The sequence below is a fragment of the Artibeus jamaicensis genome, unplaced genomic scaffold, assembly GCF_021234435.1.
Source record: "Artibeus jamaicensis isolate MK-2021 breed Jamaican fruit bat unplaced genomic scaffold, CSHL_Jam_final scaffold_537, whole genome shotgun sequence".
In the NCBI taxonomy this organism is placed as follows: Eukaryota; Metazoa; Chordata; class Mammalia; order Chiroptera; family Phyllostomidae; genus Artibeus; species Artibeus jamaicensis.
The window spans coordinates 4467421-4473541 of NW_026522047.1; positions in this window are offsets into that span (position 1 = coordinate 4467421).

Genomic DNA, 6121 nt, shown 5'->3' on the forward strand with positions numbered 1-6121 from the left:
GATTTCGGGGTTTCTCCGGGGCCCCTGTGCCACAACCCAACAGAACCAGCGGGCCCACAAACCCCACGAGCAGAATCCAGCCCCGACGTCACCGCGCAGAGCACACAGCACCCGGCACACAGCGATCCACCCGCGGCCGCCCCACAGCTACGCCCCGATCCCTCTGCCGGGCTGGCCAAAATGTTCAGTTTTTTCCGTGCGATGGCTCAAGTAGTGCTCAGCTGTCTTTAACTTCACTCAAAACTATTTTCTTCGATTGTATTGTGACAGCTGTCATATCGACATACTTTTTTAAATAATCAAAATCAGTGAATTTTTGTGCAGCCATTTTAATATTGGAGATAGAAAAATATGCAACATTTTTGGCATATTATGCTTTATTATTTCAAGAAAGGTAAAAACACAACTGAAATGCAAAAAAAAAAAAGATTTGTGCAGTGTGTGGAGAAGGTGCTGTGACTGATCAAATGTGTCAGTGGTTTGCGAAGTCTCTTGGGACTGTTTACATTGTGGCCAAATGATTCTTTGCTGTGGGGTTGTCTTATGTCTGGAAGATGTTTGGCTGCACCCCCGGCCTCTGCCCACTAGAAGCCAATAGCGGGAGACAGCCAACATGCTCCAAATATCCAGACCAATAAAGTTATGGGTGAAAATGAAAAAGTGTGTCTTTTATTTTATGGAAAAAAAAAAAACTAAAACTTTTTGGCCAACCCAACCCCTACACTTGAACTTTCATAAGCAACAAGAGAACTCCAAGGTCAAGGCTGATTCACTTCTGTAACAGGCACCGCAGCTCACACAGCTGCAACTGAAGTCCCCTGATGACACCTAGAATATCCCACCATCGTTCTCCAAGACCCACCCACTTCTGCAGAGACCGAACAAGCACATTAAAGGGAGATGAGACTTGCGTCGCCGTCCCTGCATTGCCCGGGTCTTCGACAGGGTCCCCAGTCTGTGCAGTTTCTCCAGAGACCTGCTCCCGCCGTTGACCTTGGGGGAGGGGACCTTCCGGGGCAGCCACAGGGCCCTTCCTGCCTCACATCTCTACTTCCTGGGTCACAGAACCTGAGAGAGGACTCTTCCAGTTGACAAGCGCGTCCGCTCAAATGTACGTTCAGTGACACAGGCGAGAACCATGGGAGTCTGCAGAATGACCGAGCCTGCGGTGATCTGCGTGGAGGCCAAACCCCGTACCTCCCTGGACAGCGTCAGCTGCGCTCTGACTAGTGGGGCACAGTGGCACTCTTCTTCCTTCCCACACCGCACACTGCGGGGGTCCCAGTGCAGCTCCGCGCGGAGAGGGCGGAGCGGCACCTGTGAGCACCCCTGTTCCTCCCTGCTGTGCCTGAAAAAGGGTCCCATCGGGTCTTCCTCCAAGGAGGCGCTGGATGGAGGAGGCAGCCACACCCGCTGAGACAGGAGGCTGGCGTGTGGGCCAGGGGACGAGAGCTCCGCACGGCCACACTGGTGTCCCGGAGGGCAAGGGTGTCACGTTGTCAGGCTGGGCCCCCTGCGGCTGGTCTGCAGCCTTCCTGCCCCACAGCTGTCTTCCCTCCGACCGTGGAGGTTCTGAGGGTCTGACCGTAATGAGCCGTGGGCGCCTGCTGGACAGACCGAGACACGGCACCCCACTGAACCAGGTTTCACAAACACCACATTTTAGCGGTGGCGGAATTCACTCCAGTGAGCAACAGTTTTGGTGAAGCTATCATTGGTTTTCTTAATTTCCTTTTCAGAAAACTGCCTGTGTTCGCCGGAACAAGATTTAGCAGTCTTCTGAAAGTGATAACCAGTGTTTTTATTAAAAGTGATGGAACTTTTTGGCATTTTCTACACAAGAGTAAACTCCGTGGCCAGCACAAAAAAGGTGCGGCCGGCACACAGAAATGACACCCTGCAGGGAGGTGGCAAACCAGGCCGGAAGCCAGGTAAGAGGGCAACAGGTGGTCAGAAACTCGTCTAATTCAGATGCTCGACAGCACAGTTCATGCTGGAGGCAGAGGGGTCGGAATTAACGTTACGGAAACCTGAGAAGATGAAGGAGGGCAAATTCGAGGTGCTCTCAAGGCGCAGTGGGATTCATAAGGAAATGAAAGCCGGGCAGAATGCAAAAAGAGACCCAACCTAAGAATTCTATTTTTTCCCCAGGAAGAGACCAAAACGACGGAAAATATTCAAGCCTAGAAATAAACAATGACCTAAACTTGAAAGAGAGTCTTGGGCTCACAGATTAAAACAGTTCACTTCTTTCCAAGGAAACCAACTAAAAGAAATTCACTCTTAGAAGCATCCTGGTAAATTCTTTTAAGTTGAAATAATAAATGAAAACATCTTATAAACGGGGAGGCTGGTGGAGGTGGAGGGAGGAGGGAAGGTTACCGAGATGGCCTTTGGTTTTTCGTTCCTTCTACAGCACAAAGTGAAGAAAAGGGACGCCTACAGCTTTTGAGAAAAAGATTTTTATAAACCACCAAGTCGTTCTGCAGGGGAAGGACAACAAAGTGGCATTCACAGATGTGCACAAACTTAAGTATTCCACAAATAGCCTTTTCAACAAACTCACTGAGTATCTAGTAGCCAAGGAAAAAGGCAAGTCAAAACAATAAACAGTCGCATCAGGGAATCATATGTGAAAAGACTGAGGAGTCCTTGCTGGAATTAACCCCCAAATTCAGGAATTTAGCTGGCTTGTCTGCACTCGAGGATTCTGCCCCCTAGAGGCAAGGCCTGGAACTTCTCTAAGACTGCCTTTCCATTCACTCATTAAACCCAAGACCTGCAGGCGCCTCCCTGGTGCCTGGAGCTGGGTTGTGCCCTGGGGATGGAGACGAATCACAGCCTCCTAATCACTTCCCTGAAGAAGCGGGCAGCCCAGTGGCTCAGGTCTGTTCCTTGCTCAGGACAAAAGATAATTCGTGGGTCACAGTCTTCACCCCACTCAGCGAGACTGTCTTCTCAAACAAGCTGCCCACTTACAATAATAACAGTGTGATTCTGTTCCAGGGTTTCAGCAGGAAGTACGGTCGTGGGAAGCCGTGTCCTACAAAAGATCTTTCATTTCCCCTCCAGGACAATTACACAAAGCAAAATAACAGCCATTTCATTGCTAAGAAACTCAAATAATGATTTTCTACCTCCTTTCATGATCCTGGGTCAGGAGCAGAGCCTCTGGACTTTCCAACTGGAAAATAACGTGCTGTTTTTTGTCACCAGGCACATTCCGATACCACCTTCCGGCTGAGACTCAGCGGTTTGCGTGCTGACCACTCGTTGGAATGAGCCCGAGAGCCCGTGAGAGCCCGTGAGAGCCCGTGGGAGCCCCCGCGTGCCCCGGCGCCTAGAGGGCGGGGCACCGTCTGAACCCTGCCCCCCCCCCTTGTTCCGGTCTCCCTGGAGCTCAGCGCCCCTCTGGCCAATGCCCTCCCCCAGCCCAGCACGGACCACGGATGGAGAGGGCAGGTGGGCGGGCTTTTCTAAAAAGATGGAACCACCCTTCTCAAGAGAGCTGTCGGTGTGCGAGTCAGCCGCCACGCGCTGGCACTGGAGGTCCCCAGTGCGGCCTGGGGGGAGTTGATCCAACCAAAGGACAGGGGCTCCGGGAGAGAAATTCCAGGGGACAACGTGGAGAAGGCGCCGCAGACGTCACACAAGCCTCAACGCCTGCAGACACCAAACAACAGGGGCAGGTGCCGCAGGGCAGGGGACCCGAGGCCCAGGGAGGGCAACGGAATCACAGACTACAGGGACGTCCAGGGGTCGGCAGACAGGGTGTGAACAGGTTCAGCCCTGACCACTGAAAAGGCAAAGCCACAGCTGACAGGAGTCAGCAGGTGAAAAGGGGCCAGAAAGGGTGGCAGTGTCCCTGTGTCCCCCCTTCCAGCAGGAGTCTCCAGGCTGCCCCTGTCGCTGCTGGAACAAGGAACGAATGTGTCACAGAGAGGGAGGGGCTTTGAAGAGTCACGCTGTGCAGAGCTGGGTCCCCCTCGAGGACAGCAGGGGACCCACAGGGAGATGGGAGCTGAACGAGTGAGGGCACGGGCTCAGAAACACCACGGAGCAGCACTCACAGGGAAGGGGGCACAAATGGCTGACGCTCGAGACCGCCTCCCCAACGGGGGCGGGACGGGGCCGGGAAGTGAGGGGAGAAGGGCTTCTTTTCCTTCAACCTCATGCTGTTTGACTTTTTACACTGCTGTCTTTCATTGCTTTGATGAAAATAAAGACTTTTTTTCTTGAACACAAAGAAGTCACTGAGGTCGTCCAAATACACGGGATTCCAAACCCAGGTTTCCAGCAGGAGGGGGGCGGCAGGGGAGGGGAAGAAGGGGGCGGGTGAGAGGCAGAGGGAGGGGAGATGGTCTGCACCTGCTCACTAATTTAACCCGAAGGCCATGGGGAGGGAAGGTACGCAACTCTCCCCCGGGCTCTGAGACCCATACGCAGGAGGATTTTAGAGCCACTACCAGAAATAAAGAATTTGGGAAAACAAACGTGTCCGCAGGAGACAGGACTGTAGTTTCAGACATCTGTGTATGAGAATAAAATAGGAGGGAAAAAGTAAATTCAAACGTTTAGGACCTTCTTTCATTTCAGATATCAAAACCGGGAAGGCAGACTCACTGTGCAGAAAAGGGTTCCTCCCCAGGCACCGCTGTCGGTGAATTTACCTGCTACCAGGTTTCAAGCAGGACAGCGACGTACCTCGTCTGCAGAAACACCCAGAGACTTCACCAGGGAAGGGACGTGCTCTGCGCTCCACCACGAGGTCGGGAGCAGGAGAGAAGGCGGGCACTAATCAGACTATAAAACATCATGAGGAGAAAAAAAAGAAATCCCAGTGCTTTTGAAAAAAAAAACAAAAACAACACTTGAACATCCTAAACCAGGGTCACAGACGAGTAACCAAGCAAGAGGTTAAAATTTCGATTCGCTTCCTACTGAGGGCTGGCGTGAGGAAGACTGTGGAAGAATATGCTGTGGGGCTGAAATTTTTTCAAGTTTCATTGTAAAAGTGCCGTTTGAATGACAGGAAAGGAAGTTTATGCCAACAGCACCACCTGCTGGGCACAGGAGGGACTGCCACAGACAGGGCTGGGGGTCCAGAGTCATTAAAATCACGTTCAAGTAATACAAAATCAAACCGGACCAAACAAATGACAGTTCTTAGCAAGGGCCACCCCCAGGACATGGCACAGTGAAGGGGAACACAACCAGCCCTTCTGTGAAAGTGGCCTATTTGTCTGTCTAGGGCCAGGCTCCCAGGCACACATGCTTACACCAGCCACTGGGGTGCTACTGGGGACACAGGCTGCTGGGGACACAGGCTGCTGGGGACACAGGTGGCAGGGGCCATCTTCACACCTGGTGTCAGTGCGAGCTGCCATTGCTGTGTCTCCTGGGAACCTGGGACCCTGGACCACACAACAGCTTCTGTGCCTGCTGCCAGGGGCCACCCCCCATCACTGGACTCGGCTGGCCAGTGGGGGACAGTCTCACCGGTCCGACAAGAGGCAAACCGAGGAGCAGCTCTTGCCTGGCCACCACCCCAGACGCGGCGCAGAGGGCGCACGCAGCAGCCCGTCTCCCAGCCTCGCCCTGGGAGAGGTACGTGTGCCTGAGCAGGGGCACCTCCCGGGCAGGGCCGCCCTCAGCCACCGCGAGTAGGGTGGGCAGTGGGGACAGGCACAGAGGACCGAGACACCACCGAGGGCCGGGGCAGAGTCCCCGGGGCACGAAGGGGGGCAGTTTCATCCAATCACAGAAACCAACAGAGTCCAGGAAATGAAGAAGATAAAACCTCGGAAATCAACCTTGATGAGATGGAGATCAGTGACTTACCTCATAAAATGTCCCCAAAACAGAGTCATGAAGATGCCCACCAGATTCAGAGAACAATAAATAAATAAAGAATTTCAGAGAGAGAGAGAATATAAGAAGGCACCGAACAGAAAGCACAGGGCTGAAGAACACGGCAACCGAAATTTTAAAATCCGGCAGAGGGCTCGCCAGCAGACTGGACGAGAAGGAAAAGGACAGAGGGACTCGGAGCAGCAAAACTGAAGAGTGAAAAAAGAGCGGCTGAAGGGACCGAGGGGGCACCGTCAAGCCAGCCAACACC